The sequence below is a fragment of the Musca domestica genome, unplaced genomic scaffold (assembly GCF_030504385.1).
Source record: "Musca domestica strain aabys unplaced genomic scaffold, Musca_domestica.polishedcontigs.V.1.1 2, whole genome shotgun sequence".
Lineage (NCBI taxonomy): Eukaryota > Metazoa > Arthropoda > Insecta > Diptera > Muscidae > Musca > Musca domestica.
The window spans coordinates 38,859,238-38,885,050 of NW_026712249.1; the positions used below are offsets into that span (position 1 = coordinate 38,859,238).

General features: G+C 36.7%; 1 protein-coding gene across 4 annotated transcripts in view; it reads right to left on the reverse strand.

Annotated features, from left to right (window-relative positions):
• LOC101888107 (cyclic AMP response element-binding protein B) overlaps window positions 1-25,813 on the reverse strand; it is a 51,839-nt gene that overhangs the window by 14,772 nt on the left and 11,254 nt on the right. For 2 of the 4 annotated variants that reach the window (XM_005176116.4, XM_005176113.4), the window contains exon 1: window positions 7,406-7,544. The exons of 1 other annotated variant lie outside the window; for it this stretch is intronic. The gene's annotated coding sequence lies outside the window, so the exon portion shown is untranslated. Of the gene's footprint in view, window positions 1-7,405; window positions 7,546-25,813 lie in introns of those variants that run through there. One more of the 4 variants, XM_020039263.2, reaches the window with a different exon arrangement.

Genomic DNA, 25,813 nt, shown 5'->3' on the forward strand with positions numbered 1-25,813 from the left:
TACCCTCCACCAAGCGGAAAAAAAGTTGAAAATTTTCAATTCAAAAAAAAAAAAAAAATGCGACGAAAAATACCCCTGACTTACCTGCATAAGTCATTTTTTGTCATAGGATTTAGTAACGATTCCGAACTTTAAATACGAAATTTGAAACAGTTCTGGTCAATAATGTCGTTAATATCAGCCAAATACCGAATATCGGGAGGTACCTTTATATGGGGGTTATACGAAGACGTGGACCGGCACAGACAATTTTCTGTCATAGGCTGTAGTATCCATTAAGAACTTCAAATACCAAATTTGAAACAATTCCGGTGAATAATGTCGCTAAAATCGCCAAAATACCGAAAAAAGGGAGGTACCATTATATAAAGGGGGCTATACCAAAACGTGGATCTACATGGCCCATTTTCAATACCAAAAGTCCTGGAGACATAATATACATTTGAGTAAAATTTTATCAACCTACTTCATTTCGTTTGGAAGCTAGAGTGATTTCCACAGTCGATCGCTAGAATATTTTTACTTTGTGGGGTCTAAAATATATATTCCGAGGTGTTACAAACGGAATGACAAACTTAATATACCCTCCATACTATGGTGGAGGATATAAAAAATGTGAAAGGTCAGGTCATGCTGTGTTGTTGGCGTAGCCCTTATCTTTCACGTAGCCCCAAAAGGAAGAATGTAGCAAGGTGTAGCAATGGTAATCGATGACCTCTTGGAGAGGAAATGAGACTCGTAAGAGCGCATAAAGTTCCTTTTTTGTTAAAAGAAAACGTTTTCCAGATCAATATTAAAAAAATCCGATCATAAGAAAAAATAATTAATCATCTCTCCAATTAACCCGTCCGACCATCAAAGAGGCACATGTTGAAGACGATCTATGAGTCTTAGGCTTTTGAGCCCCAGATACGATTTAGAAATGAACTTATCCAGTCAACGTGGCTTTTCTATGGAACGGATATGGAGATGTATTGGAAAACCCCAATATTATCCAAAACATTTCGAAATGGTAATGGGACTCTCACACACACCTGTATGATCCATGGGAAGAGTTGTACATATTCAAGTTCCTATTCTTAAAAGAGTAGGGCTACGACAGTATCTGTAACATTTAAGAGATGGGTATTTTAATAAGTATTTCAAAAATGCCTGATTTATTTTTATGCCACAACTTAAAATATTTCCTTCCATAGCACACCATACCAATCTCCCTCGATGTGTGCGTTTTTTTTTTTTTTCAAACCAACTGCATCTAAAATTCATTGACATTGTTTTACAACAAACTCACTCGAAAAAAGCCCCACAAAAAATATCTTCGAACATAAAAAACATTCTACAACAAAAATAATGATTCAAAAATGACACTTTTGTGGTATTTCTTTTGGTAGGTATGTTGTTGGTGTTTGCCTTATTTATTTTTTGTTTTATTTTTGGTTTTGCCTTAACGCCATCATCATCATCATGACCACCACACCACATCAACATGAATTTCTCGTCACAGTCGTCATCGGCATTTCGGCATTTAAAACGAGCGGAGAGCGACCATCGGCTGTTATGGCGGCCCACACCATCACCATGGCCGGCGCTTGAGTTCTGGTGGCCAACCGAAGGAGCACATTTTCAACTGACCTCTTTGGCAAGTAAACACGATCATTTTGTTTGTTTAAAAACAGCTGGACAACAAATGTTTTCTCATCGGAGAAAATCAAATTTGCCAGTTCACCACTTTCGGACAAGCGAATCAACTCTTTAGCTCTTTTGAGTCTACTTTCTTTCGGTTGCCGTGTAAGTTCTTGCACTTTTTGGAATTTAAATGGCTTTACCCCGAGCTCATTTTTCAATATTTGCCGAATGGAATATTGCGATATGTTCAGCTCAGGAGCCATTTTTTGGCCACTGTGACGGGGGTTTCGATCAATTCGCGTCTTTACTTTTCGAACAATTTATGCTGATGTTGCTGTTTTCTTCCGTCCAGTATCACGGCAACGAGCGATGGTAAGGGGCACAAAAGATTTATTCACATTAAAATGCTCTCTAACGATAGCCATTTGTAGTTTTCCAGCCCAAAATAAAGAGATCACACTATACCGCTTGAATTCCATTATGAATAACTTTTCTCTGGAAAATTCTCACCATTATGCTTTTGTACGCTTCTAAACAATATAATATGCTGTCACTGAAATAATTTTAACAGCTGTCGGACGAGTGGCTTAGAAATGACAGCAGTCTGAAGTTGTTTGCAGTTTTTCATCTCATCCTGTAGATAGCTTTACTACTTCCTTTTTTTATTTTATTATCCATACAGTCACCATTGAATATGTGTATGTTTCATTGGAAAAAGGTGTGTGTGTTTTTAAAAAGATCATATCCCAATCCATTAACGCTTTTTTTGTGCGTTTTGAGGAGATCATGCATTTTTTGTATTCAGCTTTGCCATTGAAGTTGGCCTTATGAATTTTGCAAAATGAAAACGTATTCATAAGATCGCACTATGACGCATACGATCTGTCATTATGCTTCTATACTTATAGATGGAATGTCGCATATGTTCATTCAGTTACTCTCAATGCATTTGATTCATTTTTTTTTTGTTTTCATTGAGTATTGTGCAAAAAGTTCGACCGCACTTATTTTAGCGATATTTTCGTGACTATCCCGGGTTAATATAAGTTAGTCATAGTGTTTGTAATTTGGCATTTTGTTTTCACGGTTAATAGGTTGGCAAATAGTTAAAAAAATTTAAAACTTTGTGAAAATCTTGCAGTCACAGGTCGTAAAACTATAGAACTATAGGTTAGTGATGCGAAGCATCAAACCCATTAACGTTGCAGAAGAACAAATGATAATATTGCTGCTGTAGTCCAAAGTTTAAAAGAAAATTCAGTTTTGTTCTATTCTCGACGTTGTTTGAATACGAATTCCGAAAAGTGATTACATCGTATTTTCCTTAAATGCTTAAGGCCTTAAGTCTCAGTTAGCTCCCAGACCCAAGCCGGTCGGTCATCAATAGAGTCATATCTTGGCTGATTGGTCCCTTGAAACATTTAAAAATGATCCGTAATTCTATCAGAAAATCATCTTCGCTGAATAGCCATCCTCAATCTTTGGTGCTGTTTATAGTTTGATCCGTCTTTCTTGTCGTTTTTTGAATTTAGGAATTTCACAAAAGTAATTGCATTGTATTTTCCATAAAGACTTGGGCCTTAAGACTCTGTTAACCTTAACTTCTGAGGTGACATATTTTATAACGTGGTGGTAAATTTTAACCCTTTAAATATTACAGAAAAAAAAAACTTTGTTAAAAATTTTATTTGATAATAATTCGTTTTTTAAAAGTAAGCTTGTATATTTTAAATTACAATAAGTAAAAAAACAACATTTTTTATGTAAACAAAATTTTTATTCATTGTAATAGAATAGAGAATTTCAAGAAAATGTGAAGGGAGGGTAAAATTTACCACCACCTCAGAAGTTAAAGGTTAACACAAAAACCCAAGCTAGTCGAAATGGTGGAAATTCATGAAAATTATGCGAAATTCATTTTCACTAATAAGTTCCAGTTCTTGGAGGATACATCTGCATTCAAAATCGTCGCCACATCTGGGCCAAGGAGAAACCCAAAAAGATATTGTTGACAAGCTTATCCATCCTCAACGTATGACTTTTTAGTGATGTTTATAGTTCGTCGAAGTCCTCAGGACCTTGTTTTTCCAAAGTGAGGTTAGATCAATTGTTTCGATGGTGAATGGATTGCGCTATCAAGAAATGACATTGTAGAGGGGACAGTTCCATCTTCAACGTTAATGGTTTGGAAGGTTCCTGCACCTTATATTTCTGAAAGTGAGACTGAAAAGTTTCTATTCCAAATGGATTGCATTGCCAAGATTTAGAATGGTCGGAGTCGGAACACCATGATTTGCACATTTTGTCTACTTTCAACAAGACTACGTTATGTGTCACACATCCTTGGGCTCGGTAAAACCCAAAAGACATTGTAGAGAGGACATTCCCATCTTCAACTTTAATGCTTTTGAAAGGTCCTGCACCTTGTTTTTCCGAAAGTGAGATTGGGCAGTTTTAAAACTGAATGGATTTTATGATCGGATTTGGATGACCATGATCCGCACACTTTTACTTTCAACAATACTACGATATGTGTCACACATCCGGGGCTTGGTCAATCCTAAAAGGCATTGTAGAAAGGATTGTCCATTTTCAACGTTTATGGTTTGGGGAGGTCCTGCACCTTACTTTTCCGAAAGTGGGATTGGACAGATTTGATACTGAAGGGATTTTACTATCGAGATTTTTTATGATCGGATCTTTTATGACCATGCACATTTTTCTTACTATCAACAAGACTACACAATTTGTCACACAAGCATCGAAACTATCGCTTTTTTATGGGGTATGTTTCCGGACTGTGTTATCTGTAGAAGAGGTCATCAAAATTGGCTACCGAGAACTTGTGAGATATTGGGACGACTTCTTTCTTTGGGTGGCAAGCGAAATATAAGGTCCACGCCAAGATCTCACATCAAAATTGGCTACCGAGAACTTGTGAGATCTTGCCACGATTCCTTTCTTTGGGTGGCAAGCGAAAGATAGGGCCAAGAGACCACAGTCTTCGCAAGACCTCGAAGATGGAATTTGTCAGACTATCGAGGTCATAGAGCAGCCAGCCACTCGGCATATTGATTATGAAAAATTTCATAAAAAGGATGTGGCCCTTCAAACGTACTCGTGCTGGGCATTTGAGATATAGTTTTACAATAGTAAGGTTGTTAATGATTTCTAAGGAAGAATATTTTTTCTTAAAGAATTGAATTTGAGAAAATGGATGATTGAGAAAATGAAAAAAAATTTTTCTTAAAGAATTGAGTTTGAGAAAATGGATGACGAGTAAACACTTTTCTCTGTATTTTGATTCAAAAACATTATTTTTTGGGGTCTCAATCAAAATTGGCTACCGAGAACTTGTGAGATCTTGCCACGATTCCTTTCTTTGGGTGGCAAGCGAAAGATAGGGCCAAGAGACCACAGTCTTCGCAAGACCTCGAAGATGGAATTTGTCAGACTATCGAGGTCATAGAGCAGCCAGCCACTCGGCATATTGATTATGAAAAATTTCATAAAAAGGATGTGGCCCTTCAAACGTACTCGTGCTGGGCATTTGAGATATAGTTTTACAATAGTAAGGTTGTTAATGATTTCTAAGGAAGAATATTTTTTCTTAAAGAATTGAATTTGAGAAAATGGATGATTGAGAAAATGAAAAAAAATTTTTCTTAAAGAATTGAGTTTGAGAGTTTGAGAGTTTGATTCAAAAACATTATTTTTGGGGTCTCAATCCCGACTGGAGCAAATACATAGAAATTTTTAAAAAAAATTGATTAATTTTAGTACAAAAAATGTTAAATTAATTGTAAACAACACCAAATCACACCCAGGGACTCATTCCTTTTGTATACAAAGAGTAATCTGCCGGCTCATAACTCCTCCGACGCCCCAAGGAGCATTTACATTTCTTCCAATTGGATTTGTGCATCATGTGCACGCAAAAAAATGTGTTGCTCTCATTGGAAGAAAGTGTTGGGTAACAATTTTAACACTTCCGATGGTAAATTAATACATTTTATTTAATTTTTTACAAATTATTATTTACTTTTGCAACATTTGTCTTATTTGCACCACTCACCAATTAATAACTGACATTAGGCAACACTGAGAGCAATGGGGAAAAGAGAATTAAATTTGTTCTCAATTCCTCCAATAGGAGTTCAATTTACCACACGAATGAAAGAAGAACTAAAAAAATATCAACAAAACAAACCAAGTTTTGTGGCTTGCTTGCTTGATATTCATTCAAAACACCACTATGACTAGATGGCTGGCGGTCGGATTGGCAGACTGTGTGTTGTTATTTTTATGAAATGACGTCATGACGTTGCTCTCTAACAAATATGACCGTCGTCGACGACGACAATGAATGATGATGACGACGATGTCGTGTGTTGGTTTGAAGTTTAACGTATACACGACGACGATGTAGAATGTGGTGATATGGATGATACGTATGTCGTCGTTTGTTTCGTAGCCAACAGCAAAATCATCATCATCATCGACATTAACACCATCATGGTCTTGATCATTATTAGCTTTCATTGTGTTTATATGTTTTCTATGCGCACACACACACACACCTCTCTTTTCTGCTTTCTAGACCAATACGTTTTCTTTCAAGTTGTATTTATTTCTTTGTTTTTATTCATTTCGCCCATTTCCTTTTATCCTCTTTTCGTTGTTACGTATCTTACACATATCCAGAGAGAAATATCATAGGCCAATTTGACATGTAGTTGGTATGTACACATATATAAATAAATATATAGTATGTATGTATTAAGAAGAAATAAAGAACGGTGCTTCTTCATCATTTGGTAACGTCAAAACTCAACAATACGCAAAGAGAGAGAGAGAGAGGGAGTACGAAGAACATGACTGTATGTTGGTGAATTAATGAGGTGTTGTTGTTGTTGCGCTCAGCCAAAGGGGGAGGTAAATAAAACACCTAACCGTTTATACTTATGTGGAATTTATCTTTTTTTATGATTTGTAGTAGTTTGTTGCAAAGATTAGAGAAGAAGACCAAAACGTAATACAAAAGTAGAAAGGTAGCTATGTTCACAATGTTTTCGTAAGCAAGTGACGTAATGAATTAAGAAAAACATACACATCACACAACACACACCTATGCAACACTCAATGCATTCAGCAAAGTGGGGGAAAATATGACGGACGGACCACTTTGCAAACAATTAAGAGCACGAATGGAAAATATTAAAAGCACCAAAACAATGTCGTAAAAGTTTTTATAAATTCAATATTTTTTATAATTTTTGTTATTCCTGTCATAAGGTGCTAGGGGGTGGTCTTAAATAAACTGTTGCCCGCAAACTTTGTTTGCCACAAACAAGGCGGAGGGAAGAGAATTTTATTCGTGACCAGGCAAGACCAGCTGAGAGTGACTGCATCTGTTGTAAGTATATTATACATTTTCCAAATTTTAAGTTTAAGTTTATAAGACACACAAAATTAACAAATATTTTATGCAAAAAAAAGTGTATTTTCTTTTCTCTGCTTAACTCTTATTCTCTGTATAACAATAATAATAATGCAACAGCAGCAGCAAAAACAATAACAACATCACTCTGCACAAATATGTACATATATTTTTCATTTACTTTTTTCTTATTTTTTTGCAAATGAATACACAATTTGCCGTTATTTACATTAAACATATTTAATCAGCATCATTAGTTTAATATTTTTTTGTTTATTTTTTCTATTAATAATCGCACACAAATTTATTGAAATTTCCATATTTTTTTGGAATATACACCTTTTTGATTTCTTTAATTGAAGAGAATTCCTGAAATTCATTCAATGTTGATTTTGTTCACCAAATAAACTAGCGCACGCACGACAGAAAATTCAACACCCGGACAATTGGAAGAAAAAAGAAAAACTAAATAATTTCTGATGACATCACTACGTCATTTGTTGTTGTGCATATCGACGACGACGACCGACCGACGACGTTTTGCGAGAGAGAGAGAGTTTTGAAGTAGAAAACACAGAGGGAGAATTCCAATGTAAATAGTGTTGTCAACTTGGCGATATTTAAAAGCGTAGGTATTTGTGCCCAATGTTTGTTAAATGAGTGTGAATAAATGGAATGGTTAAATTTAGCTTCAAAGTATCATTTAGTTGCAGTTGGACAAGTATAAGGAACGAAAATACGTAAGAAAATATTCCTAATTTGATATTAAAATTCTTTTTTTTTACTTGTTTGTCCAGAAAATATAATTGAAATTCGAAACTGCTTTCAGGTGCAAAGCACACCGGTAATAGTAGATTATTTGTTATTTTTTAAAATACGTAAGTATTTTAGATATAAAAACAAGGTTAAAGGTATTAGTCGGGTTTGCCGACAGTTGTATACTATATATTATTACAGATATCGATCGACTCCAAATGTTCTGTACCGGATTTGGCCCAAAGATATCTAGGGTCTAAAAGCGTAAAGGCACATTTTGGCCGTAGCAAATTATATGTACCCTCTCTAGTTATATGGCTGAGGGTATAATATTTGTTATTTGATAAATAGCGAGACACAACTGCTAGGACAATGAGCAGTTAAACCAATTTTTGCAATTAAAGATTTTGAATATAAAAATTATTTAAATTCGTAAAAATTATTGAAAAATGCATATCTTAACAACCTCCGATTGATGTCGTATATGAAAACATATAAAAATCTAGTTATTTTTGAAACACATATTGCAAAAATTTTGACATATCAATGTTCTCAAGTGTTGATGCATCTATCTGTATTCTTCTACCATATTTTGTGGTAAGATTATATTGTTTAAAAATAAACAATTGCTTTTGTCTTGTGTAAACGTCAGATTAATCTTGAAAATCGAATACTTATAAGCATGGTACAATAAGGAGGAAGAGCAGCTTCGAAAACTACAGAAATACAGCCCTGAGGCTATGCCCGCTTCCTTTGCATACAACAAGTTGTTTTCATTTATTCAATTTTTTTCTTTATTTTTAAAATCAGTTAAACAGCGGGAAAATGAATGAAATTAATGGATTTTCTTTCAAAAATATGATCTAAACAGTTATATCTTTCAATTCCATGGCAGAAGTAGCGAATAGCTTTAATGCGCGTCTCGCAATTTACGCATTTTCCAATCATTGATTTTGAAAATATTCTGTATTAATTTTTCGAAACAACAAATACATACACAAAATTGGCAGAAGTCGGACACACTTAGAAAAAAAATTGTAGTCAGCTGGTAGCTCCACCTTACCTTTTTATTGTACCATGCTTATAAGTCTTATAAACATTTGGTGATTTTCCATCGATGAAGTTTATCAGCATTGACAACACTGTTTGATGTTTGTTTTTATTTTGTAAACATTGCTGTTGGAAGAGCACGACTATAGCAGGCGAAAAGGGAAAGTACTACTTACAAGCACAATGGGCTAAAACAATTTTCTTCTTGGATTAATTATTAATTAAAGTGGAGTAAATATAATTACGATAATTAAGAAAAAAATACATTGATGAGGTCGAAGAACGTATTGAACCCCGTGATAAAGGGGCTATAAATATATGACATATTTTTGGAGAAGAGTAATTTAACCCCCCATATACCCAAAATGACATATTATAGCTTATTTGGTTGAAAAATTGGCACCGACAATCAGGAAAGGAAGGTCAGCTGAAATGTGCACCTTCGGCTGGCAACCAGAACTTAAGCGCCGGCCATGGTGATGGTGTGGTCCGCCATAACACCCGATGGTCCCTCTCTGCTCGTATTAATCGACCGTGGCATCAGATTAAATGCCGAATATTATCGCCAAAGAGGTCAGCTGAAAATGTGCACCTTCGATTGGCCACCAGAACAGAACCCAAGCGCTGGCCATAGTGATAATGTGGGCCGCCATAACAGCCGATTGTTGCTCTCCGATCGACCGTGGCATCAGAATAAATGCCGCGAAACAAATATTATCACGGAATTATTCTGGAGGGTGTATTAAAGTCTTGGGCACGCAAACATTTTGGACGCAGACCTTGGCAGATTCCAACAGTACTTAGCACAATCGCACTCAGCACGCGCCACCCAAGAATGGTTACAAAATTAGGTTCGTCGCTTCATTTCCCAGAGCACAAAGGCCACGAAAATCTGCGAATACCAATCCGTTGGACTATTGTGTCAGGGGTATTTTAAAAAGCAAGGTTGGCAGGCACTGAAAAATACCAAAGTGTCGATCACCTCAAGCAAGCGCTTCGCCGGGAATGGACCAAAATACCGCAGAGCAACATTCGGGCAGCGTGTGACGGCGTGATTGGCCGTTTCGTGCCAAAGGTGACCGATTCGAACAAATCTAAACTTATTATAAAATTTAATGCTATTTCCGACATTTTTTGCTTTCATTCAATAAAATTAGAAAAAACATGTAAAAAATATGACGTTTTACTTTGTTGGAGGTTTTTTATCTCACCCTGTAATCCTTAAAGGCATTCTATCTTCAGAGGATGTTTGAAGGCCTTCTATTTCAAGACAACTTTTTCCTTATATGCATGCATGGTGCCTTCTATTTCTAGTAGACCTCTTACAGGTCGTCGATCTATTGAAGACCCCCCTTTAACGTAGTTTTGTTCAATTCTGTTACATATCTACGTACCCATCGCTTTCCATAGAGTACAAATTTAGATAAAGTACTTCTTTGTTTTTTTTTTCTCTTTCAAAAATATTTAACTAAATATTTTGATTTTTCTTTTCCCACCAATTTTTTTATCTATTTAAGTAAATATCGGTTCATAGGAGTATATAATAAAAGTTCCTATATATCTTTTTTGTACGTATGTGTGTAAGTATATAGGTATGTACTTTTTTTAATACATATCCTAGGTACGAATAAATGTTTGTTGTCGTCGTTTTTGTCATTTTTTTCTATTTTGTTTTGTCATTTCGAACAACCTTCCAGAACTACGAAGTTCAAGGCTGACTGCTGTCTTTACAACACGAGCCGTCGTCGTCGTCATCGTCATCATCAGCCAGTCAGCTATGGCAACCACTGGGTATGCCGCCACCTCTATCACCCATTTAACCCATCCAACCAACCAACCACCCACCCACCAGCAACAACATAATTCAACCAACTGTCATATACACACACTCTCTCTCTGACATGCACGAACAAACTATAACGGTAAGTAGATATTAAACATTTTGACAACAACAAAAACAACACCACGCCAAAGCACAGCAAGTGGTTTGTGTGTGAGCCGATAGATATGTAACAAGTTTGTTGTGCTGTGTACTTGAACTACGTAATACAACAATAACAACAACAACGACGACGGCAACGGCAACGATGACAACAACCGACCGCCAACGATGGCAACAATGAAAGTGAAAGAGAACAATTAACGAGAGATAGTGAGAGCGAGAAAGGGTAATGGATGGGAAATTACAATAAGAAAATACCTCTTTGGCTGAAAGGATTTTTTACAGTTACGAGTATGGGTGTGTGTCATTGTAAATTTGTATTGGTTTTACTTAAAACAATTAGGTTTAAGTTTAGGAAAATATTGGGGAAATACGTGGAAAATTTACATAATCAATAAAAAATACAAGAACAAGCTTTACAAATACTCACATACACGCATACATAGGTATGTATGTAGAACGCGTGTTGATGTCATTATGTTTGTCAAACAAACAACCAGAGGAGAAACAAAACAAAAAAAAAAACATTTCACACGCAATTCCCCATTCCGAAACAGCTGTTTAGTTTTTCGCCTCATTAAAAATTTTTACGAGGGGTTCTTTTTTGGTCATGGAAGTATATTCTCATATTTTATTTCTTCTTATTTTTTCCAATAATTAAATATTTATTTATTTGCTTGTGTTTTTTTTATTTCAATTCTAATTATGTTATTGACTTCATAATTAATAGCACGTGCTTGGCCGACCCGCCAAAAAAAATGTTATTAAAAAACAGGTCGTTAAAAAGTTTTGTATGACGAAATAAGCAGCATCTTGTGATGAGTCGTTTGGGGGATTTGAGCGTCTTATGAAACGGAAAAAAATAGTATTGTTTTTGTTCTCAACATGCGATAACTGCTATCTCGTAACCTTTTCCTCTTGTTTGGTCGAGGGTGTACGACCAGTGTTAATTGGTATTTAGAGTACATTGTTGCGTATGATTTATATACTTGTATTGAGAACCCTGGCTGAAGTAAACCTTTACAATTTCTTCTCGTGCTTCATACCCGTCATACATCAACATCTAGGCGATCAGTGGTGGGGTTCTCCAACACTTTTTTATACCCTGAGTCATATGGCTACAGAGGGTATATATATCATTTGATACGGTCAAAACGTGCCTAGTGGAAATAACGGTTTTAGACCCTAGGTCTCTTTGGACAAAACCCATTTTAGGACATTTGGAGTCGATCTAGCGATGTCCGTCCGTCCATCCGTCTGGCTGACTGGTGCGCACGATAACTCTCGAAGGGAGTATCCGATTTGGTCCAAACTTGGTACATCGTAATATTATTGTCAAACTTAGATCGAGTTCGGAGATGGGCAATAACGGTACACTCGGTACAATTTTCAAAAAATATATTTCCTGCACAAAAAGAAAACCGATAAACCGATTTTGCTCCAGCTTTACAAATCCTAATATTTGTGTCAGTTCTAGATCAGTTCCATCAAGTACCTGGCCCACAAAGGGCAGGTATTACAACTCTTGAATAATTGCAACTCTTATAAAATCTGATTCGGTTGTCTTCAAATTTCGCATATTCCAATATTTTTATTAATCCAAGGTCTGGGGCGAAGACGGAATATATCGGTCCACTCCTTCTGGTACCTCCCCCACAAAAAGTCGAAATATTTAATATATATATTTTCTGCACAGAAAAAGAAACTATAATCCGATTTTGCTCCAACATTGCAAATCCTAACGTCTGCATCAGTGCTAGATCCGGTGTGAAAATGGAGATATCGGTCCCCTCCATCAAGTACCTCCCCCACAAAGGATCAACATTTTGAATAATTACAAGTCTTATAAAATCTGATTCGGTTGTCTTCAAATTTCACATATTCCAATATTTTCATTAATCCAAAGTCTGGTGTTAAGATGGAATATATGGGTCTACTCCTTCTGGTACCTCCTCCACAAAAGATCGAAATATTCAAAATATGTATTTCTGCATAAAAAGGAAAATGATAATCCGATTTTGCTTCAACTTTGCAAATCCTAATATTTGCATCAGTGCTAGGTCAGGTACGAAAATAGACAATATCGGTCGACTACATCAAGTACCTGCCCCACAAAGGGTCAAAATTTTGAAAAATTACAACTCTTATAAAATGTGATGTAAGAGTCCGATTGTCTTCAAATTTCACACATCCCGATAATTTTATTAACCCAATGTCTGGTGTTAAGATGGAATACATCGGTCCATTCCTTCTGGTACCTCCCCTACAAAAGGTCAAAATTTCAAAAGAATTATATTTTTTTTCTGCACAGAAGGAGAAGAAATAATCCGATTTTGCTCCAACTTTGCAAATCCTAATATTTGCATCAGTGCTAGGTCAGGTGCGAAAATGGACAATATCGGTCCACCTTATCAAGTACCTACCCCACAAAGGGTCAACATTTAGAATAATTACAACTCTTAGAAAATGTGATGTAAGAGTCCGATTGTCTTCAAATTACACAGATCACAATATTTTCATTAACCTAAGGTCTGGTGTGAAGATGGAATATATCGGTCCACTACCTCCGGTACCTCCCCCACAAAGGGTCAACATTGTGAATATCCATGAAGCTCATAAAACGCGAAATTTACATCAGATTCCATTCAGACTTGGCACATCTCAATATTTCGATCAATATAAGATCTGTTGTAAGGACGGTAGAGATCGGACCATTTCTTCTGGTACTTCCCCCACAAAGGGTCAAAGTTTTGAATAACCAAAACGATCGTAAAATCCGAAATAAGCATCCGGTTGTCTTCATATTTCACACATCCTATTATTTCTACCAATACAAGATCTGCTGTGAAGATGGGATATATCGGTCCACATCTTTTGTTAACTCGTCCACAAAGGATCAACATTTTGAATATCCAATATCTGTCCAAATGACCTGAATTTTGGCACATCCAACCAAATTCAGTCTTGAAGCAAGTACATCAAATTTACGCATCTCATGCGTAATATGCACTCGACAACAATGATATTTGGTACCAGACATCAGATACAGCGAAGAAATATCTCTGGTAAATTTTATCAAGATCGGTTCAGATTTGGATATAACTACCATATATATCTTCAACCGATTTCGGGTTAATTGTGCACCAAATGGCCAATATCAGTCCAAATGGCATGAATTTTGGCACATCCGACCTAATTCAGTCTAGAAGCAAGTACATCAAATTTGATGAAAATCGGTTCAGACATAGCTTTAGCTCCCATATATAGGCTACTTCCGATTTGGGATTTTAAGACTCGCACATCCGTTATACGCACTCCACAACAAAGATATTTGGTATCAGATATCAGTTACAGCCCAGAAATACGTTTGGCAAACTTTATCAAGATCGGTTCAGATTTGGATATAACTCCCACATATATCTTTAACCGATTTCGGGTTAATTGTGCAGCAAATGGCCAATATCTGTCCAAATGACCTGAATTTTGGCACATCCGACCGAATTCAGTCTAGAAGCAAGTACATCAAATTTTGTGAAAATCGGTTCAGGTATAGCTAAAACTACCATATATGTGTTTCATCCGATTTGGGGTTTTAAGTCTCTCACATGCGTAATATGCACTCCACAATAATAATAATTGATACCGTACATCAGATAAAGCTCGAAAATAATTCTGCCAAATTTTATCGAGATCCGTTCAGATTTTTATATACCTTCGATATACATTTTAATCCGATTTTACGGTTATTGTAATATCAGCCCAAATTTGATAAATTTCTTCATATTCAACGGATTTTTTTTTAATTGGAGAATCTCTGTCCGGCATATATATCATTAAATATAATCCTTATCGGAGTCACATCAGGCACTATACAGAGTAAGATGAAAAAACTGCAACCAACTTCAGAGTGCTGTCATTTCAAAGCCACTCGTCCGACAGGTGTTGACACTTCATTATATTGTTTACTTGCCAAGGAGGACATCTGAAAATGTGTACTTTCGGTTGACCACCAGAACTCAAGCGCCGGCCATGGTGATGGTGTGGGCCGCCATAACAGCCGATGGTCGCTTTCCGCTCGTATTAATCGATCGTGACATTAGAATAAATGCCGAATATTTTCGCGAAAATATTCTGGAGGGTGTATTATAGCATTGGGCGCGCAAACATTTTGGCGGCAGACTTTGGACATTCCAACAGGACTCAGCTCCAACCCACTCAGCATGCGCCACCCAACAATGGTTACCATGAATGAGGTTCCTCGCTTCATTTCCAGCGCGCCACCAAAATCTTCGGATACCAATCCGTTGGACTATTGTGCCTGGAGTATTTTGGAAAACAAGATTGGCACTAAAAAAATACCAAAGTGTCGATCACCTCAAGCAAGCGCTTCGCCGGGAATTGGCGAAAATACCGCAGAGCAACATTCGGATAGCGTTTGACGGTTTCATTGGCCGTTTGAAGGCCATAATTCGTGCCAAAGGTGACCAATTCGAACAAATCTAAACTTATTCTAAAATTTGATGCTATTTCCGACATTTTTGGCATCCACTCTTGGCCTTTCCCTACTGGTTTTCCCTTACAACAATTGATAATTAACTTATATACTACGCACCTAGTTCGTTCTACACCTATATTAAAGGTGTAAAGGTCTTCCCATGTAAATCTTCCTGCTCTGGTGGACATAAAGAAAATTGTTAGCTATATAAAGGTGGAAGCACATAAAGAGCTTTTCTGACTGGCATAAGTCATCGGCTGGCTTTTTCGTAGAGGAACAAAGGAGTTTTAGGTTGATTTAGTTCGATTTTTTCCCTAGGCCCCTTTGTTCATTTCTGAAGAAGCCAGCCGTTGACTTAGGGCAGTCAGATAAGCGCTTTATGTATTCCAACCTTAATATCCCTTAAATAGTCGACTGACTTGAAAATATCCTCCATTGAGTATTTTCTTCTTAAGGTGAAGAAAACCAATTTCAAAATGTTTTTAAACGTATAATCGGTTATATCTCCAATAATTTGAAAACACATGTAACCTATTATCGAATTTTATAATCGCCCACCTCCTTCTACACTCATTAACGAATTAAATTTCTAGCTGATAATTCGTAAATTACATGTGTCCCGCCCTCTTATCCAAACTTGTTTGTTTGTGTTTGTTTTTTTCCTTTTTTGGGGGGGTCTAAGACAAACACCCTCACCCCAGACGTTGTTATTCAACCTTGCAATGGATTTTTGTTTTGCTTCTTAATCTGAAAGAACAGACGACGACGACAACGTCGCATGGATTGCAACATCACGTCTGGAAGTTACGTAGTTACTACGCAACCGAAGTTCTGCTACTAGCGTCGTCTGTCTACATTACTCATGTTTTGTCGTGGTCGTTGCTTATCGTTCGAATTGGAATATTACTTACGAAAATTCATAGAAAATACGACAGAAAATTATCACAACAACTGACGACACACAAACATGTGTGTGTGTGTGCGTGTGTGTATAAAACAAAATTAATCGTAATTAATTGGTATTGTAAACATAAATCAAATGAGGAAAACGAATAGATAAAGAAATGGGCATAGAAATGAAGCAAAAAAAAAAAAAAAACAAAAATTGGAAAGGTTTCCCAGCATTTGTCATGGCATTTAGATTAGTAACCAGCAATTAGAACACCATTAGAGGTTCTTTTTTTACCGATAACCCGAACAAAAATTAAATAGTTTTGTCAATAGAAAAACTTCTTGATATCCCCGGAGCCCTTATATACAAAAGGCCCTGAGGTCTTATACTATATACAAAAATGGTCTTTATTGTATATAGAAAAGTTTGAGGTCTTCTCGATAGTTTCTCGACAGTCCATTACTGCCGTAATGCACTCTATGTATAAGTCGGAATTCTTGTTCTATGAAAATTTGATATGAAAAAAGCTTTCTTTCAATTGTTATACCCTCCACCATACTATGGAGGGTATATTAATTTTGTCATTCCGTTTGTAACTCCTCGAAATATTCATGTCAGACCCAACAAAGTATATATATTCTTGATCAGCGTAAAATTCTTAGACGATTTAGCCATGTCCGTCTGTCTGTCTGTGTGTCTGTCTGTCTGTCCGTCTGTCTGTCTGTCTGTTGTAATCACGCTATCTTTCGAACAAATTGAGATAGAAGGCTAAAATTTTGCACACATGTATATTTTCCCAGTAGGCAGGTTAAGTTCGTAAATGGGCCATGTAGGTCCAAGTTATCATATAGCCCCCATATAACGGTACCTCCCGATATTCGGTATTTTGATGATTTTAGCGACATTATTCACCGGAATTATTTCAAATTTGGTATTTGAAGTTCGTAATGGATACTACAGCCTAAGACCGAAAATTATCTGTGCAGGTCCACGTCTTCATATAGCCCCCATATAACGGTACCACCTGATATTCGATATTTTGATGATTTTAGCGACATTGTTTACCGGAATCGTTTCAAATTTGGTTTTTGAAGTTCGTAATGGATACTTCATCCAAAGTCAAAAAATGAGCCGTGTAGGTCCACGTCTTCATATAGCCCCCATATAACGGTACACCCCGATATTCGGTATTTTAATGATTTTAGCGACATTATTTACAGGGATTGTTTCAAATTTCGCATGTGAAGTTCGTAATGGATACTTCAGCCCATGCCAGAAAATTGTCTGTGCAGGACCACGTCTTCGTATAGCCCCCATATAACGGTACCCCCCATATTCGGTATTTTGACGATTTTAGCTACATTATAAACAGATTTATTGGTTTCCCACATAGGAAATTATATATGGATCTTCCTAGCTCGCCGAGCTGAGTCGATCTAGTTAAGTATGTCCTTCCGTCCGTCTGCCCATGTTAATTTGTAATCTATCTACAGGTCGCAATTATGGCCCGATTCTCACGAAATTGAAAATGGAGGTGGTGTTAGGGTCAGAATAGAACCCTATTGTTTTTGGAGATGATCGCAAAACATTTAGGGGTTGAAATGGACCAAAAACAGAAAAAAAGACTTGAGTTTGCAATTGATCTACAGGGCACAAATATAGACCAATCGGCGCGGAGTTTTGCATGGAGTTAGAGTTTAGGACTGGACAGAAGCGTACAAATTTGGATGGTCATCGGACCACATTTAGCGGGTAACATAGACCATAAGTTTTTTGTAAAAAATACAAAATTTTCCACTAAGCCGCGAATATTTTTTATCCTGGCGAAATCACAAATACACGAAAATGTCACTTCTGACCGCTACATTGGTGCTCATATCCAAAATCTCGATTTTATAGCAAAATATATGCAATTTCAGATATCAAAGAAGGGAATGTTAGTTAGATCGCTGATAAGTCAAGAACCGCTGGACTGTTTTTCACAATTCTTATCAATTTCACAAATGGTCTCTTGCCAGAAAAGGATAACATCAAAGAAAATCGCATAAAAATATGCCAATAAAAAAGTGAATATTTTTTGTTAAATTTTTTTTCAATTTTTTTCATATTTTTTATCGCGTGCGATTTTGACTTAGAATTTTGAATTGTAAATTTTTAAAGTTTTTCTACACCCACCAACATTATGTGTTGAAGGTATTATATACAGGTCGCAATTATCGTCCGATCCCCACGAAATTTTGCATGGGGTAGCGTTAGGGTGAGAATTAAAGCATACTGTTATAGAGATTTAAATTCAGGGGTTCAAATGGAAAAAGAAAAATTTTCCTGAAAGAGGAAAGAAGTCGAGCATTATTGGATGACCATTGGATTATATTTAGCTGTAAAATGGACCATGACTTCTGTGAATTTTTTCGAATACATAACAACACGGCGGAGTGCATATATGGGCAGGCCTCTATGACATTATTTCAATATCGAAATTTTCCAAAATGAATTTGGACATAAGGGAGCTTCCAACATATTATAGTGTTGTAGGGTATCACATGATCGGTCCAGCACGACTATAGCCTTTGCTTACTTGTTTTCCATTTGATATGTTTTTTTATATATTTTTATACCTTCCACCACTCTATGGAGGATTTATTAAATTTGTCATTCTGTTTGTATCTCCTCGAGATACTTATGTCAGACCCAACAAAGTATACAGGGTAAGATAAAAAAAACTGCAACCAAGTCAAACGCCATATTTTTTTTTTTTTAAATTTTATTGAATGAAAGAAAAGGAGTAGAAGAACATTAAGTTCGCCGGGCCAAACTTTTAATACCCTTTCACCTTAGGGTAAAGGAAACATTAGAACCCATTATATCCCACAAATACCAATTTTTAGACCTATTCGTAGGAAAATGTCGCAACATCATCAAAATATTATCAAATCAAAATATTGAATATCAGGAGGTACCGCTATATAGGGCTATACAAAAAACGTGAATCTATACATACAATATTTCGGCAACGGAGCTAGAACCCATTATGACCAACAAATACCAATTTTTAGCCAAATCCGTGAAAAAAATGTAGCAAAAATTATCAGAATACCGAATATCTGGAGGTACCGCCTATACATACAGTGTTTCGCCACCCATTACGACCAACAAATACCAATTTTTAGACAAATCCGTAAAAAAATGTGACAAAAACCATCGAAATACCGAATATCGGGAGGTACCATTATATGGGATCTATACCAAAACGTGGACGGATATATCTCATTTTCAATACCAACCATCTTAGACACAATACAAATTATTAGATTTCAACAGACAGGCAGATCGACGTCGTTAAATCGACTTAGAATTTTCTGCAGATTATGAATATATACTTTATGAGGTCTACGAAGAATATGTAGGGATGTTACAAACGGAATGACAAAGTTAATATACCCTCCTTTCCAAAGTGGAGGGTATAAAAATGTCGGAAATAGCATCGAATTTTGAGAATAATTTTAGATTTATTCGAATTGGTCACCTTTGGCCTTCAAACGGCCAATGAAACTGTCACACGCTGCCTCAATATAGCTTTGCGGTATTTTGGGCCATTCCCGGCGAAGCACTTGCTTGAGGTGATCGACACTTTGGTTGTTGTTATTGTTGTAGCAGTTTAAACATAATCCGTTGTTTATATTCTGACTAATCCCCGGCTCTCCCTCAATGTCCAGGTTTAGGAATTCTGCTAACTTTATGGGTTGCAGCCAGAGATCCTCTAGACGGAGTTGGGTAGGTTTGGAGGCTAGATAATTAAACAGGTGCAGCGTATTGTGCGGGCCTGTATCGCACGCAGGGCAGGCGTTCCGCACATCTTCGTCAATTCGTGCCCAATAGGAATTGAGACGGCTGCACTATCCTGAACGTAGTTGGGCCAAAACTACCCTGGATTGCCTTGCCAGCCGACGTTCTTCAGCTGCAATGGATGGGGGTGGACTCCGAGGATGGTATTTATACTGTAATTAGTAACTACCTCTGCGACTGCATCAGTATGAAAGCTATTCAGGCCTGCTTGATGGGCTTCATGATCTAGGGGCTTTCTCTTATATCGCTGGACCTCTCTCTCTCTAGATCATGCAGGTCCTTTCTGACACTCCTGGGTGGGGGAGTTCTATCAACCATATGGTGGTTAGGGTGACCCCCCAAGATAACACTTAAGCAGGTACTGCAACGAAAGCATATGATTATGCTGACGTAAGGGAAGAACCCTCGTCTTCTCATGTAAATGGTCCACAGGGGTCATGAGGAGGCACCCTGTTGCAGTTCTCAGTGCGGCATTCTGGCAGGTGTGAATACTTTTCCACTGCGTTGCACTCGTATTCGCCGACCACACTGGAGCCGCATAGCTAACCACAGACCGACCTATCGCTTTATAAGATGTCAACAAGGTTTCCTTATCCGCACCCCAAGTGCTGCCCCGGCTAGCGCCTTGATGACCTTGTTTCTACTTTTCATTTTATCGCAAATAGCTGTGGCTTGTGCGGAAGACTTGAACATGCTATCGAATGTGACCCCAAGGATTTTTGGGGTAGTTGGTGGTCGGAATTATGTGCCCCTCGACCTGCACATTCAGCTGTGTTCTCCATGTGGTAAATAGTGTGGCCATCGATTTAGTGGCAGATATTGGATACTTTGGTATTTTTAGTGCCGACCTTGCTTTTCAAAATGCTCCAGACACAATATTCCAACGGATTGGTATCCGGAAATTTTGGTTTCCTGGCCATTGTGCGCTGGAAATAAAGCGAGGAACCTCATTTTGTAACCATTCTTGGGTGGGGCGTGCTGAGTCCTGTTGGAATGTCCAAGGTCTGCGGCCAAAATGTTTGCGTGCTCAAGGCTTTAATGCACCCTCCAGAATATTTTCGCGATAATATTCGGCATTTATTCTGATGTCACGGTCGATTAATATGAGCGGAGAGCGACCATCGGGTGTTATGGCGGCCCACACCATCACCATGGCCGGCGCTTGAGTTCTGGTGGCCAGCCGAAGGTGCACATTTTCAGATGACCTCTTTGGCATGTAAACACGATCATTTTGTTTGTTTACAAACTGCTGGACAACGAATGTTTTCTCATCGGAGAAAACCAAATTCGGTAGTTGACCCCTTTCGGCCAAGCGAAGCAACACTTCAGCTCTTTTGGGTCTATTTTCTTTCCCTTGCGGTGTAAGTTCTTGCACTTTTTGGAATTTCAATGGTTTTACCTTAAGTTCATTTTTCAATATTTGCCGAATGGAATATTGTGATATGTTCAGCTCAGGAGCCATTTTTCGGCCACTGCCACAAGTCGCTTCTTTATTTTTCGAACCATTTCTGCTGTTGCTGTTTTCTTCCGTCCACTTCCTAGACGGTGGGCTACGCTACCAGTGTCACGAGACACAAAAGATTTATTCACATTTAAATGCTGTAGTGCTCTAACGATAGCCTAGCCACTTGTGGGGTTTCCCAGCCAAATATAAAGAAATCTCACCATCACGCTTGAATTCCACCACGAATAACTTTTTTTCTGGAAAATTCTCACCAAAACGCTTTTGTACGCTTGTAGACAATATAATGAGCTGTCACTGGAATAATATTAACAGCTGTCGGACGAGTGGCTTAGAAATCACAGCAGTCTGAAGTTGGTTGCAGTTTTTATAGCTCACCCTGTATATATGCTCCAAACTATTATCAACAAAACATATCATCGATCCCCTCCAACATTGATTCCATCCTTAATTCGCGCTTCTTTGTTTCACTTCACTTCAATTCCCCTTTCTCTTGCTTCAGAAAAAAAGTCACGATTTTGTTTTTGATTTCGTTGTTGTTGTTGCTGCTTTGCTGGGTGTGACTAATAATTAAAATAATAAAATAACAAAAAAAAAAAAAAAAAACACAAAACAAAGTTGTGAACACCTCAAGATTTTTGAACAAGGTAGCCAACCAGCCAGCGAGCCACCAAGTGGGCTGAAGTCATCACTTGAAATACCTACAAAACATATGTATAGCTACTGGTCGGGTGGGTATTGTCTGGAAATGATCTAATGTTTTGGTAATTGCGCTGACATTGTCATCACTCCGACCATCAACAAGAATATCATCACTCATTCGTTGTTGTTGTTGTTGCTGCGACTGCTGCAGCAGCAGCATTGGAATTTGTAATTTATGTAAATCAAGTTTGAAATGAAATGTTTAGATTTTTTGTTTTAATTTTGGTTCAAAAATTGTTGCTTTTCTAAGTCGGAGAGGTACGGAATGAGGAATGGGGACTTGATTTGGTTAACGTATTTAAAAAATGTTTGAATAAAGGTGCAGCTAAGTGGGAGGCTTTGTTATTAGCTTAAGTTATGGATTTTTCGCAATAGAACAAAGTTCAATTTTGACCGATAGTTCATATTTGTTCACCCCTCGTTTTGTTGCGAAAAAGCCAGCCGATGATTTAAGCCAGTCAAAATAGCGTTTTATGCAATATATTTCGTTCCAAAATATATATTTATTGAAAAAAAATTTGAAAAATCTGAAATTTGAAAAATTGAAAAATCTGAAAAATCTTTTTTCAAGGACAAGCCAAGGCCTGGATGTTTTAAAAAATTTTCTTTTTTCAAGGTTTTGCCAAGGCCTGGATGTTCTAAAAAAAGACTTTCTTTCAAGGTTCTGCCAACGCCTGGATTTATTAAAGAGTATTGTTTTCAAGAACCAGCCAAGGCATGGATTTATTAAAAATTACTTTTTTAAGGTTCTGGCATGGATTTATTAAAAATTATTTTTTCAAGGTTCTGGCATGAATTTATTAAAAATTCTGCCAAGGCATGGATTTATTAAAAATTATTTTTTCAAGGTTCTGCCAAGGCATGGATTTATTAAAAATAATTTTTCGAAGGTTCTGCCAAGGCATGGATTTATTAAAAAATATTTTTTCAAGGTTCTGCCAAGGCATGGATTTATTAAAAATTATTTTTTCAAGGTTCTGCCAAGGCATGGATTTATTAAAAATTATTTTTTCAAGGTTCTGCCAAGGTATGGATTTATTAAAAATTATTTTTTCAAGGTTCTGGCATGAATTTATTAAAAATTCTGCCAAGGCATGGATGTATTAAAAATTATTTTTTCAAGGTTCTGCCAAGGCATGGATTTATTAAAAAATATTTTTTCAAGGTTCTGCCAAGGCATGGATTTATTAAAAATTATTTTTTCAAGGTTCTGCCAAGGCATGGATTTATTAAAAATTATTTTTTCAAGGTTCTGCCAAGGTATGGATTTATTAAAAATTATTTTTTCAAGGTTCTGGCATGAATTTATTAAAAATTCTGCCAAGGCATGGATGTATTAAAAATTATTTTTTCAAGGTTCTGCCAAGGCATGGATTTATTAAAAATATTTTTTCGAAGGTTCTGCCAAGGCATTGATTTATTAAAATTTATTTTTTCAAGGTTCTGCCAAGGCATGGATTTATTAAAAATTATTTTTTCAAGGTTCTGCCAAGGCATGGATTTATTAAAAATTATTTTTTCCAGGTTCTGCCAAGGTATGGATTTATTAAAAATTATTTTTTCAAGGTTCTGGCATGGATTTATTAAAAATTATTTTTTCAAGGTTCTGCCAAGGCATGGATTTATTAAAAATTATTTTTTCAAAGTTCTGCCAAAGCATGGATTTATTAAAAATTATTTTTTCAAGCTTCTGCCAAGGCATGGATTTATTAAAAATTATTTTTTCAAGGTTCTGCCAACGCCTGGATTTATTAAAAATTATTTTTTCAAGGTTCTATCAAGGCATGGATTTATCAAAAAAATTATTTTTTCAAGGTTCTGCCAAGGCATGGATTTATCAAAAAAATTACTTTTTCAAGATTCTGCCAAGGCATGGATTTATTAAAAATTATTTTTTCAAGGTTCCGCCAAGGCCTGGATGTTTTAAAAAATATTTTTTCAAGGTTCCGCCAAGGCCTCGATTTATTAAAGAGTATTTTTCAAGGGCAAGCCAAGGCGTCTAAAAAACTTTTTTTTAAGGTTTTGCCAAGGCCTGGATGTTTTAAAAAACATTTTTTAAAGGTTCTGCCAAGGCCTGGATTTATTAAAGAATATTTTTTCAAGGACTAGCCAAAGCTTATATTTATTAAATTAAATATTTTTTGAGGACCAGCCAAGGTGTGGATTTATCGCAAAATATACAGTCAAGGCATAGATTTATTAAAGAATATTTTTTCAAGGACCCTCAGGCATATGGCTAGAGGGGATATACATCATTTGATAGGGCCAAAACGTGCCTCATCGAAATAGACCCTAGGTCTCTTTATAAACCCTAGGTCTCTTTGGACCAAATACATTTCAGGACATATGGAGTCGATCTAGCGACGTTCGCCCGTCCGTACATGGTAATATTTTTGTCAAACTTAGATCGAGTTCGAGGATGGTCAACATCGATCCACTCCTTCTAGTACAGCCCCTTAAAAAAGAAATTTCCAAAAAAAATATTTTATTGCTCCAACTTTGCAAATCCTAATATTTGCATCAGTGCTAGGTCATGTGTGAAAATTGACAATATCGGTCCACTCCATTCAGTACCTCCCCCATAAAGGGTCAAAATTTTGAATAATTATAACTTTTATAAAATGATACATCTTAATATTTTCATCCAATACAAGATCTGTTATAAAGATGGTAGAGATCGGACCATTTCTTCTGGTACCTCCCCCACAAAGAATCAGGGTTTTGAATAACAAAGACGATCATAAAATCCAAAATAAGCATCCAGATCTCTTCATATTTCGCACATCGCATTAATTCTAGTAACACAAGATCTGCTGTGAAGATGGAATGTATCGATCCACTCCTTCTTGTACCTACCCCACAAAGGGTCAACATTTTGAATTACCATGAAGCTCATGAAACGCGAAATTAACTTCCGATTCCATTCAGACATCTCAACACTTCTATAAACCCAAGATCTGTAATAAAGATGGTAGAGATCGTACCATTTCTTCTGGTACCACCGCCAGAGAGGGTTCAAGATTTTGAAAAACAAAACGCTCAAAGAAAGCGAAATAACACATACACCCACTGATACTGATATACGATTTGTTTTGGAACTTGATGGTTAGCCTTCATTATACCCTACATTATGTATTTGTATGTGCATTTGTCTTTGTGCATTTGTCTTTGTGCATTTGTTTGTAACAGGCAAAAGGTAAGGAGATAGACCCATAGTTCCTTTTGATGATCTGCATAGAATCACATTCTGAGTCGATTTATGCATGTCCGTCCGTCCGTCTGTCCATGTATTTTTGTACACAAAGTACAGTTCGCATTTATTGCCCTATCCAGATGAAATTTTGTACAAATCATTTGTTTGGCCCAAGGGCGAACCCTATTGTAATTGGAGATAATCGGTCAAAATTTAGATATAGCTCCCATATATATCTTCGTCCGATTTGCCTTTTATTGTGCACCAAACGTGTACTATCAATCCGAATAGTATGGAATTTTGCACGTACGATCAGATTGTACCTGAAAATAAGTATGCCAAATATGATCGAAATCGGTTCAGATATAGCTATAGCTCCCATATATATTGTTCATCCGATTTGTTATTT